This window comes from Triturus cristatus, chromosome 9 (assembly GCF_964204655.1).
Source record: "Triturus cristatus chromosome 9, aTriCri1.1, whole genome shotgun sequence".
Classification (NCBI taxonomy): Eukaryota; Metazoa; Chordata; class Amphibia; order Caudata; family Salamandridae; genus Triturus; species Triturus cristatus.
Window position 1 is genome coordinate 167,090,369 of NC_140592.1, and position 13,436 is coordinate 167,103,804.

The window sequence follows — 13,436 nt, forward strand, 5'->3', positions numbered from 1 at the left end:
TTTCTCGAACAGATTTCAGTACCCGATTTCGCATTCCTGCAAGGCCTAAACTTACCCAAATTATTCTTCTGGATTTCGAGTACAGGCTTGCAGATGATAACCTATCTGAGCATTCGTAGGATCCAATTTCTCGATGCGATAACATCTTTAAACTGAAACTGTATAGCTTCTTATTGACAGTCTTCTCGTGAGAAATCTCTTCCCACATTTCTTTCAATTCCGTTTTCTCAGATTTAGTGATGTAAGATGTTACATACCGAGCAACAGCAATAGAATTGTCAGCCACATACTGTATATCCATGTTAGCATTCCACATGGATAAAATGACTGGGTTGTAGTCATTTATACATTTTGGCTCTTCTTTTCTTCTTAGGTTGTAGGTATTCTTAGGCGATTTTCTTGTAATAGTATGTCACACAGCTGACATAAAACTGTTTACTCTTCCTTTTGAAAGAACAGGTCGTGGAAATCCAAATCGACATTTTGTGTGGAATTTATCTTTACTCTTGTACTTTCGTCGACAGTATTTTCCACACCGATGACTTTGGAAACGTAAAACTTTCTCTTTTAAGTTTTTCTCTTCTGTGCTTTTAGGTATAGCACATGTTGCATATCCTTCAATGAAAGATAAAACTGCTTCATCAGCATCTGTTCCAAATTTTGGGGCAACCTTGATCCACAACAGCATATGAATATGTGGAGCACCTCTTGCTTGGTACTCTTTTCTCCAAAAGAAATCCACAACTTCTCCAAGAGGTGGATTTTTTTATTGCAGATGAAGGACATCATAGCCTCAAATCTATGATTGAAATATCTGCAAACATTAACCGGATCTAATGAGCACAATTCTCCTGCTGTCTTGTATTGGATGTTTTCAATGTTTACATTTGCCTCTTGCAGAAAATCCAGTAAATCATCCCAAGCGTACTCAGCACAGCTTAGGGTAAGGAACCATGTAGGAGTTCCTAAATTCCATAACATACACTTCAATTCTCCATGGCGTCGGTATCAATATTCATTAGTTCCACGCTGACAAGCCATCAGATTGATCAATTGAGATTCCAAATGATCATCTCGCTGTTGCACTTTGTTGAGAAAGTCCTTTGCTGACACATTATGTAGATGTACTCCAGTTTTTAAAATGTGATTTACTGCATAAGATAGTGCAGACAAGTCACTTTCAAATAAAAGATGGAACAAATAAGGAATACTTTGACGAAATCTGGGATCTTCTGCATATAATCTTGTAGTCCGATACTCCGAAGCAGGAATCTGTACTGGACGTTCATCATATCGTCCACCTTCTCCTGTAGGAAACAGTTGGGGAAAACAACGAGCTTCCAAGCTCTCCTCCCATACACTCACAGGAGTTCCTTTTGCTTTCTTCATCTGAAACAGATCAATAGCGTTTCCCATAACTTCTTTAGAATGAAGAGGATGTATGCTGAAATGTTCATAAATTTCTTCTTCTTTTGACTTATCCACTTTTTCAATTTGCCCAGTTGGTATTCCTGTGTCTTCTAGTATTTCTTCTTCATCTTCATCCATATAAATGGCTTCATACCATTTATTATTTTTTTTCAAATACAAATTTGCTCTTTGTACTTTTCGTACATCCACCAGCTCCTGCCAAATTTTCTTATTCTTCGTAGGTACACCATTAACCAGAATAACTAATGGTTCAGTTTCCAAAGTATCTGCATCAATTGTTTCCATATTTTTTTTCAAATCCAATGGCAAATAGACAACTCTTCCTTTTAAACCTCTTTGTAAATCCGAAGGAGGTAATTTACCTGTTTTTGGCTCCATACGCACTATGGTCTGAAACGGATGGACACATTGAATAAGTATAGACTCATACGTATTTAAATCCGAAAGCTCTGGAGGAATTTCAACCAATTCTAATTTATTATGTACAGCTCTTGCTGGCATTCTATTTTCTTCTAACTTGTTATAACAGTATTTACAAATACGCTGATCTTCACCCAAATCAAAACAATTTTCCAGAAATATATATGTTGCAAAATCTTTCCACTTATAATTATCTTCATTTTCACTTTTTTTATACAGATCAACATTCCTTGTTTGAATTTTGTAATGGCTTCCCCGGCAACAAATACAAGTAATATTTGGTCTTTCATTAGAGATGATAGCAAATTTTGTCATTTCATCTTCAAAATTTTTACTAACAGTAAGTTCTACATTCTCTTCTACATTTTCATCAATAACTGTGTCATTTTCTGCACTTTCTTGTTCTGGACCAAAGTAACAAAACTGAATCTCATCAGTAACCTTCACTACATCTGATACAGATCCACGGAACAGAGCATTATTCAACTCATTCAACTTTAGTGCTGGACTTTTAGCAAAATACAATGTTCTCACAAACTTTCTCATTTCAGTATGATGAACAGCGAGCATCCTAAAATGGTGAAAAACACTTTGACACACTTTCCTAGGTAGACAAGCCAGAGAATGTCCTTGCAAACCAGTATTCTCTCTCACTCTGCATGGATCTAGTCTTTGAAGCACCTTAATTTTCTGTTTAACACTCTTTTTACTATATTCTCTTAGAAAGTCACGTAATTTATCAATAGATTCCTGACGCACAGTACAAATACTACTACAATTCCAAGTGTACACTGGGGCTTTAGGACGTCTCCCCATAACCTCATCAGCCATCACTTCTTCCTCATTTCTTGGAACCATTTTCTCCTTTTCCATTACACAACCATCCTTAACTTCATATGCTCTTCCATTGGGGTCAACTGCATGCAACAAACTATTACTTTGAAGATAACTCTCTTCATTAAAAAATGGTTCAGTATTTGAACTATGCTTCCATTCTCCTAAGAACACTTTACAAAAGTTATTTTTTTTACTTCTCTTTTCCTTTTGCTTTGTGACTTCATTGCATTGACTAATTTATCTAATCTACGCATCCTGTTCAAAATTAAAATGAATAGTTTTTTTTTTATTTCTCATGCCTTGGTAACAATATTTTCAATTAATTTCTTTTTCTTATAAAATTTGGTTTTTTTCTTATACTTTTTCACATCCTTTAGCAAATTTAACATCACTCTTCTCTGAAACATTTTTCGACTAATGTTTTTAAAATCTATTTTCCGTGTTAAGTCACTCTTTCTTTCTTCTGAGTCTACATTAGCATTTTCTTTTTGCTGTCGACTCTGTTGTTGTTTTGTACTTGAAACACTGTTTGAATTTATCTTTCGATCATTTTTTTTTTTTTGGAAGATATTTTTTAAAAATTCTTTAGTTTGCTTACCAGAAGACTTTTTCTGTTTTCCAACACACGCTTCGCCTCCTATTTTTTTTTTACCAGTCGTCTTCAAATATAATTGTTGTTTCTTTTCTTTTCTCTTTCTTGACTTTATAGGCATCTTTATATTTTTTCAGTGTTGCTCAGCAATACCTGCAAAAAACTAAAACAAAATACCTTTATGTAATTTTAATTCATTAAAAAAATTTTTTTTCAACTTTTCAAATCCTATCACATGAGGTGATCCTTTCCTACGAGTCCAAGTCTTACAAAACAAGAGAAACATGAATTAAATCTCTGACAACAATTCCTGTGTGCACACAGACTCATGGTGTGATTCAAGGCAGAAAACGATATTTGATAGGCAATTTGAAAGCACATTTACTTCTGTTGAGGAGCAAGTGATAATTACTGATACAGCCTGACATATTTCCCTTATATTTTAGTGAGGCAAAAAAGAGCACATGTCCTAACAGCTACTTGAGACCATCAGCATGTGTTACAGGGTGAGTGATTAGAGTAGAGCAAAGGAAATGAGCCTTGGTGACGTTCATTCTGTTTGCGTTACACACTGCTATTTGAAACACAACACAGAGCTAAGTATTATGCATCGGAGTGTAGGAGAAGCTGCTGCATGTGTGCAAAGAGTGTGTTTCTGGAGACTGTGTATTGTCAGTTGCAAGAGAGATCTGCATGGAGACTTTTACAAGTGCATGAAGACTGCAGATATGTGTGTAAGAGTACATCTTTGCTAAAGGTTAATTAGAGTTTTGTACATGTAGGAACTACCTCACCCATTGCAGGAGTGGAAGGACAATCTACCCTGTTGATTTGAAATGTGTTACCATTTGCCTCTCATTTTTCTCATAGTGATTTCTGCTGACTGCTAACCATCACATTTGAACAAAAAAACTGGCCCTTTCCTGAAAGTGCAAGTTTTACAGAACAACAGCAACACAAATAAAATCTCTGACAACAATTCCTCTGTCCACTCAGACTCATGCTGTGAATCTAGGCAGAAAACGATATTTCCTTTGGCAATTTGAAAGCACATTTAGTACTGTGGATGGAGCAAGTGATAGTTACTGAGACAGCCTGACACATTTCCCTTATATTTTAGAGAGGCAAAAAAGAGCACATGTCCTAACAGCTGCTTGAGACCATCAGCATGTGTTACAGGGTGAGTGATTAGAGTAGAGCAAAGGAAATGAGCCTTGGTGACGTTCATTCTGTTTGTGTTACACACTGCTATCTGAAACACAACACAGAGCTGAGTATTATGCATGGGAGTGTAGGAGGAGCTGCTGCATGTGTGCAAAGAGTGTGTTTCTGAAAACTGTGTATTGTCAGTTGCAAGAGAGATCTGCATGGAGACTTTTACAAGTGCATGAAGACTGCAGATATGTGTGTAAGAGTACATCTTTGGTAAAGGTTAATTAGAGTTTTGTACATGTAGGAACTACCTCACCCATTGCAGGAGTGGAAGGACAATCTACCCTGTTGATTTGAAATGTGTTACCATTTGCCTCTCATTTGTGAGATAGTGATTTCTGCTGAGTGCTAACCATCACATTTGAACAAAAGAAGCTGGCCCTTTCCTGAAAGTACAAGTTTTACAGAACAACAGCAACACAAATAAAATCTCTGACAACAATTCCTCTGTCCACACAGACTCATGGTGTGATTCTAGGCAGAAAACGATATTTCCTTTGGCAATTTGAAAGCACATTTAGTACTGTGGATGGAGCAAGTGATAGTTACTGAGACAGCCTGACACATTTCCCTTATATTTTAGAGAGGCAAAAAAGAGCACATGTGCTAATAGCTACTTGAGACCATCAGCATGTGTTACAGGGTGAGTGATTAGAGTAGAGCAAAGGAAATGAGCCTTGGTGACGTTCATTCTGTTTGCGTTACACACTGCTATCTGAAACACAACACAGAGCTGAGTATTATGCATGGGAGTGTAGGAGAAGCTGCTGCATGTGTGCAAACAGTGTGTTTCTGGAGACTGTGTATTGTCAGTTGCAAGAGAGATCTGCATGGAGACTTTTACAAGTGCATGAACACTGCAGATATGTGTGTAAGAGTACATCTTTGGTAAAGGTTAATTGGAGTTTTGTACATGTAGGAACTACCTCACCCATTGCAGGAGTGGATGGACAATCTACCCTGTTGATTTGAAATGTGTTACCATTTGCCTCTCATTTTTCTGATAGTGATTTCTTCTGAGTACTAACCAACACATTTGGACAAAACAAGCTGGCCCTTTCCTGAAAGTGCAAGTTTTACAGAACAACAGCAACACAAATAAAATCTCTGACAACAATTCCTCTGTCCACACAGACTCATGCTGTGATTCTAGGCAGAAAACGATAGCTGAGTACTAACCAACATATTTGAACAAAACAAGCTGGCCCTTTCCTGAAAGTGCAAGTTTTACAGAACAACAGCAACACAAATAAAATCTCTGACAACAATTCCTCTGTCCACACAGACTCATGCTGTGATTCTAGGCAGAAAACGATATTTCATTTGGCAATTTGAAAGCACATTTAGTACTGTGGATGGAGCAAGTGATAATTACTGAGACAGCCTGACACATTTCCCTTATATTTTAGAGAGGCAAAAAAGAGCACATCTCCTAATAGCTACTTGAGACCATCAGCATGTGTTACAGAGTGAGTGATTAGAGTAGAGCAAAGAAAATGAGCCTTGGTGACGTTGAATGTGTTTGCGTTACACACTGCTATCTGAAATACAACACAGAGCTGAGTATTATGCATGGGAGTGTAGGAGAAGCTGCTGCATGTGTGCAAACAGTGTGTTTCTGGAGACTGTGTATTGTCAGTTGCAAGAGAGATCTGCATGGAGACTTTTACAAGTGCATGAAGACTGCAGATATGTGTGTAAGAGTACATCTTTGCTAAAGGTTAATTTGAGTATTGTACATGTAGGAACTACCTCACCCATTGCAGGAGTGGAAGGACAATCTACCCTGTTGATTTCAAATGTGTTAACATTTGCCTCTCATTTGTGAGATAGTGATTTCTGCTGAGTGCTAACCATCACATTTGAACAAAACAAGCTGGCCCTTTCCTGAAAGTGCAAGTTTTACAGAACAACAGCAACACAAATAAAATCTCTGACAACAATTCCTGTGTGCACAGTGTCTCATGGTGTGATTCTAGGCACAAAACAGTATTCCTGGATGATACCAGGCCCTTTCCTGAAAGTGCAAGTTTTACAGAACAACAGAAACACAAATTTAATCTCTGACTACAATTCCTGTGTGCATGTTGTCTCATGGTGTGATTCTAGACAGAAAACAGTATTCCTGGGTCATACCAGTACACCGTAACTTATGGTGAAGACATACTCCATAATATCTTTCAAGTTCAAGGCACTTAAATATCTTCCTTAACATGAAATGTAAAACACAACTTTTAAATTGGTAGGAAAAAGTACCATGTTATTTTCAAATGTATTTTCATTTGCCACACACTTTTCAGATAGTGATTTCTGCTGAGTGCTAAGCAACACACTTGAAAAAAAGAAACAGCCCTTTCTTAAAAGTGCAAGTTTTACAAAACAACAGCAACACAATTTAAATCTCTGACAACAATTCCTGTGTGCACACAGACTCATGGTGTGATTCTAGGCACAAAGCGATATTTTCTTTGGCAATTTGAAAGCACATTTAGTACTATGGTAGAGTAAGTGAAAATTACTGTGACAGCCTGACACTTTTTTTTTATATTTTAGACAAGCAGAAAAGAGCACATGTCCTAACACCTCCTTGACACCATGACCATGTATTACAAAAAACAAGCTGCCCCTTTCCTACAAGTGCAAGGGTAATAGAGCAAGTCCAACACGAATTAAATCTCTGATAACAATTCCTGTGTGCACACTGTGTCATGGTGTGATTCTAGGCAGAAAACAGTATTCCTGGGTGATACCAGTACACCTTAACTTATAGTGAAGACATACTCCATAATATCTAACATGTTCAAGGCACTTAAATATCTTCCTTAACATAAAATGTAAAACACCACTTTTAAAGTGGTAGGAAAATGTACCATGCAATTTTCAAATGTGTTTGCATTTGCCTCTTTTTTGTGCGTAACTAATTTCTGCTGAATGCTAACCATCACACTTTAAGCAAACAAACTGCCACTTTTCTACGAGTGCAAGGCTAACAGAACAACAGCAACACTAATTAAATCTCTGACAACAAATCCTGTGTGCAGACAGACTCATGATGTGATTCTAGGCACAAAACAGTATTCCTCAGTGATACCAGTACACCTTAACTTACAGTGAAGACATACTCCATAATATCTTACTAGTTCAAGACAGTTAAATTTCTCCTAAATCACAAAATGTAAAACACAACTTTAAAACAAGAATGACAATTCTATTATTTATATCAAAATACACCACATACTTCCCCTCTGAAACTCATAACTTACCTTTAAAATTAATTAGTTGAGAAAGAAATGTGGCACTCAAACAGCAGATTATCAGAGCCAGAATCTCAGAGCTGTACACCTCTCCCCTCTCTCCACAACCAGTAAATGGCAATTTTTCCCTCTCTTTTTTCCCACATATACATGTTAATGTAAAATCACAGTCCTTCCCACATTTTTTCAAATGGAATCACACATTTCTATTGGTTGCAACTTTCAACCCCTTTCCAAATCATCCCTTCCCCCAACATGACTTCTGCCTGCTACCATAGCAACAGCTCATGGAACACAGGTGTGAGCAGAGAGGTCAGAAGTTCAGCACACAATGTTTCAAATCCAAAGAGCAAGAGTGCTTGACTTTTCAAACCTAACAGCAAATCCAAAGTAATGTTCCTAACATTTTTCTGTACCAATCCAAAACATGCAATCCTCTGCTGATGACGTCAGATATTACATCACTGTATTTAGACACTTATTTACCCATGTATTCTTCCATTAATCTTTAGCTATACATATATTACAAATATTTATTTTTCATAAAGACACATATGTCATCAGTGATGTAATATCTGACGTCATCAGCAGAGGATTGCGGTCGCGTGAGTTATAGTTGCCTGCAGTAACTATAACGGGGGAATTTCATTGTTTTTTTACGAGTGAAATGTCCAGCTAACTATAACATGTGTGAAACCTATGGTTTTTTTAAGTGAATTTGCAAGGTTTTTTAATTGCTAATTCGTAACTATAACGTGTGTGAAACCTATGGTTTTTTCAGTGAATTTGTACGGTTTTTTAAATGCTCAGTTATGTATTTACTAATTATTTTTTTTTCAGGTTTTTCACCGTGCGCACACCGTGAAATGTTTTTTTTTTAAATCGCGAGGTGCACGCACCTCGCAATTTTAAAAAAAAATTGTTTTTTTCTCCCTTGGGGGTCCTTCTGTGACCCCCTGACCAAGGCTAGGGGGTCAGGAACTGTCCACTCTGCCCCCTTTTCACGTTCTCCACCTTTTTTTTTCACCCCCTCAGACTGCGAGAGACAAAATGGCGGCCGACACTTCCTGGTTTCGACCGATTCGAATGTTTACCGACATCTAACAACCAATCAGAATTGCGCTCGCGCACGGCAGGGTGCGCGCACAGTGCGCGCACGGTGCGCGCGTATAGATATTGATATGCTTTTAAATGCTATTTTCTCAGGAAATACTGAACAGATTTACACCAGACCTGCAAAAGGCACTTCCTTGACCTTATGGCTACCTCTCTGCCAAATTTCACGTAATTCTGTTCAGCCGTTTGGTCTAAAATGCATGGGGAAAACGTGTTTTGGGACCCCCCCTTTTTCTCGGCCCCCGCTTGACGAATCACCCCAAGACTTTCAGGGTAGGAGCTGAGCGGAGCGCCCCATTAGTTTTGAAAATTTCGCGAGGATTCGTCAACCGGCGCCAAAGTTATTCAAAATAGAATTTTGAGATTTCCTATGGAAACTAGGTTGTAACTATAACTATCTACTGGCGACCGCCAGTAGATTATATATATATATATATATATATATATATATATATATATATATATATATATTCAATCCAAACAGTTGCCTGCAGAGAGAAGGCCCACACAGGTAAGTCGATTTACGCTGTTTATTCGTTGGGAGGAACACAATCACCAAAACATCAGCTGTGTTTCACTGTAGTAAATGCCTCGCCCAAAGCGTTTCGTGAAAACACTTCATCAGGGGCATCATAGGAAGCAAAGTCACAGCATAGTTCATTACACCAATTTAAATATTTAGTCCCCGCCTCAGTGGGCGTAGCTACTTACATAGCCTTCAGGATCTTGTGGTGCAATACGTGTTCGTACAGTGATGCGCCGTGTACTTGCTCTTTTAACTTTGGAGAAAAATTAATCCCAAGTGGGTTGCGATGATCCACAATGATGAAGGAGATGTCATAACATCCTCCCAACAGGCGGTCGCCAGTAGGTAGTTATAGTTAGGACCCCTTTTCCATAGGAAATCCGCAACATTCTATTTTGAATAACTTTGGCGCCGGTCGACGAATCCTCGCGAATTTCTCAAAATAGGTGGGGCGCTACGCTCCGCTCCTACCCTGAAAGTCTCGGGGGGATTCGTCAAGCGGGGGCTGAGATAAAAGGGGGGTCCCAAAACGCGTTTTTCCCATGCATTTTTCCATAGGACCTTTAGACAGGGCTACAGCCCGAACGGCTGAACAGAATTACTAGAAATTTGGCAGAGAGGTAGTCCTCAGGTCAAGGAAGTGCCTTTTGTAGGTTTGGTGTAAATCTGTTCAGTAGATTCTGAGAAAATAGCCTTTAAATCAATATATATATCTGAGCCAGCTTACGGTACGCTTACCGTAAGCTTACCGTACGCGTACGGTGGCGTGCGCGAGCGCGATTCTGATTGGCTCTTAGATCTTAGTAAACATTCGAAACAGCCGAAACCAGGAAGCGGCGGCCGCCATTTTCTCTCTCGCACTGAGAGCTAGGTTGTTAAATAAAACCAATAAACATGTAAAGGGGCTGTTTAGACAGCTCCCACACATATAGCCATGTTGAGGGAGTCCCCAAAGACCCCCCAAGGCCAAAAATGCAATTTTTATTTTTTCGCTAATTTCGCCGATTACGCTTACCGTACGCGTACGGTCAAAAATGTAAAAAAAAAACACTATCCACACTCTCCCCACCCCCTGTGCTTTTGGTTGCCGAAGGCCACCAAATGTGCAGGGCTCATTATAATTGTGAAAAACCACAATATTTTAAACAAAAATAATAAAAGAAAAAATTAACAACACTCTCTCCACCCCGTGTGCAAATGGTGCCCGAAGGGCACCATTTGTGCATGGCTTATAAAAATTACGAAAAATTAAAATATTACCTTTCAAAACGAAGTGCATCATATGTCCTCCATGTGCGCACGGTGCGCGAAGCGCATCGTGCGTACATGGCCCATCCTGCGTAAAGTGGGCGCGCGGTGCGCGAAGCGCACCGCGTGCTTACTGGGCGCGCACGGTGCGCGAAGCGCACCGTGCGCGCACGGAACGAACTGCGTTAAGTGGGCGCGCACGCCACGAATGGCGTAAAGTAACTTAGCATTTAAAAAACCGTACAAATTCACTGAAAAAACCATAGGTTTCACACACGTTATAGTTAGGAATTAGCATTTAAAAAACCTTGCAAATTCACTGAAAAAACCATAGGTTTCACACATGTTATAGTTAGCGGAAATTTTACTGATAAAAAACCAGTGAAATTCCCCCGTTATAGTTAGTGCAGGCAACTATAACTCACGCGACCGCAATCTTCTGCTGATGACATATGTGTCTTTATGAAAAAAAAATATTTGAAATATATGTATAGCTAAAAATGTATGGAAGAAGACATGGGCAAATAAGTGTCTAAATACAGTATTAGCATCAGCAGAGGATTGCGGTCGCGTGAGTTATAGTTGCCTGCACTAACTATAACGGGGGAATTTCACTGGTTTTTTATCAGTAAAATTTCCGCTAACTATAACATGTGTGAAACCTATGGTTTTTTCAGTGAATATATATATATATATATATATATATACATATATTACCTACTGGCGGTCGCCAGTAGGTAGTTATAGTTAGGACCCTGTTTCCATAGGAAATCCGCAACATTCTATTTTGAATAACTTTGGCGCCGGTCGACGAATCCTCGCGAATTTCTCAAAATAGGTGGGGCGCTACGCTCCGCTCCTACCCTGAAAGTCTCGGGGGGATTCGTCAAGCGGGGGCTGAGGTAAAAGGGGGGTCCCAAAACGCGTTTTTCCCATGCATTTTTCCATAGGACCTTTAGACAGGGCTACAGCCCGAACGGCTGAACAGAATTACTAGAAATTTGGCAGAGAGGTAGTCCTCAGGTCAAGGAAGTGCCTTTTGTAGGTTTGGTGTAAATCTGTTCAGTAGATTCTGAGAAAATAGCCTTTAAATCAATATATATATCTGAGCCAGCTTACGGTACGCTTACCGTAAGCTTACCGTACGCGTACGGTGGCGTGCGCGAGCGCGATTCTGATTGGCTGTTACATCTAAGTAAACATTCGAATCGGTCGAAACCAGGAAGCGGCGGCCGCCATTTTCTCTCTCGCACTCTGAGGGGGGGGGCTGTAAACAAAGGCAAAAAACATATAAAGGGGCTGTTTAGACAGCGCCCATGCACATAGCCATGTTAGTTGAGTCCTCAAAGATCCCCCAAGGCCAAAAACGGTAAATTTTTATTTTTTGAAAATTTCGCCGATTACGCTTACCGTACGCGTACGGTGCGCTTACGCTAAAAATTTTAATAAAAAAAAAAACCACTCTCTGTGCATGGCATATTATTGTCATCACTTACAAATTAAATTTAACAGATTACCTATCACAAGGAAGCGCATAATATGTCCTCCATGTGCGCACGGTGCGTAACGTGGGCACGCGGTGCGCGTAGCGCACTGCGTGCCCACCTTGCGTGTACGGCACTAACTGCGTAAAGTGGGAGCGCGGTGCGCGAAGCGCACCGCGTGCTCACTGTGCGCGCACGGTGCGCGAAGCGCACCGTGCGCGCACGGAACGAACTGCGTTAAGTGGGCGTGCACGCCACGAATGGCGTAAAGTAACTTAGCATTTAAAAAACCGTACAAATTCACTGAAAAAACCATAGGTTTCACACACGTTATAGTTAGGAATTAGCATTTAAAAAACCTTGCTAATTCAATGAAAAAACCATAGGTTTCACACATGTTATAGTTAGCTGGAAATTTTACTGATAAAAAAACCAATGAAATTCCCCCGTTATAGTTACTGTAGGCAACTATAACTCACGCGACCGCAATCCTCTGCTGATGACATATGTGTCTTTATGAAAAAAAAATATTTGTAATATATGTATAGCTAAAATTTAATGGAAGAAGACATGGGCAAATAAGTGTCTAAATACAGTATTAGCATCAGCAGAGGATTGCGGTCGCGTGAGTTATAGTTGCCTACAGTAACTATAACGGGGGAATTTCATTGGTTTTTTATCAGTAAAATTTCCAGCTAACTATAACATGTGTGAAACCTATGGTTTTTTCATTGAATTAGCAAGGTTTTTTAAATGCTAATTCCTAACTATAACGTGTGTGAAACCTATGGTTTTTTCAGTGAATATATATATATATATATATATATACATACATATATATACATATATATATATATATTCACTGAAAAAACCATAGGTTTCACACATGTTATAGTTAGCTGTACATTTTACTGATAAAAAACCAATGAAATTCCCCCGTTATAGTTAGTGCAGGCAACTATAACTCACGCGACCGCAATCCTCTGCTGATGCTAATACTGTATTTAGACACTTATTTGCCCATGTCTTCTTCCATTAAATTTTAGCTATACATATATTACAAATATTTTTTTTTCATAAAGACACATATGTCATCAGCAGAGGATTGCGGTCGCGTGAGTTATAGTTGCCTGCACTAACTATAACGGGGGAATTTCATTGGTTTTTTATCAGTAAAATGTCCAGCTAACTATAACATGTGTGAAACCTATGGTTTTTTCATTGAATTAGCAAGGTTTTTTAAATGCTAATTCCTAACTATAACGTGTGTGAAACCTATGGTTTTTTCAGTGAATATATATATATATATATATATA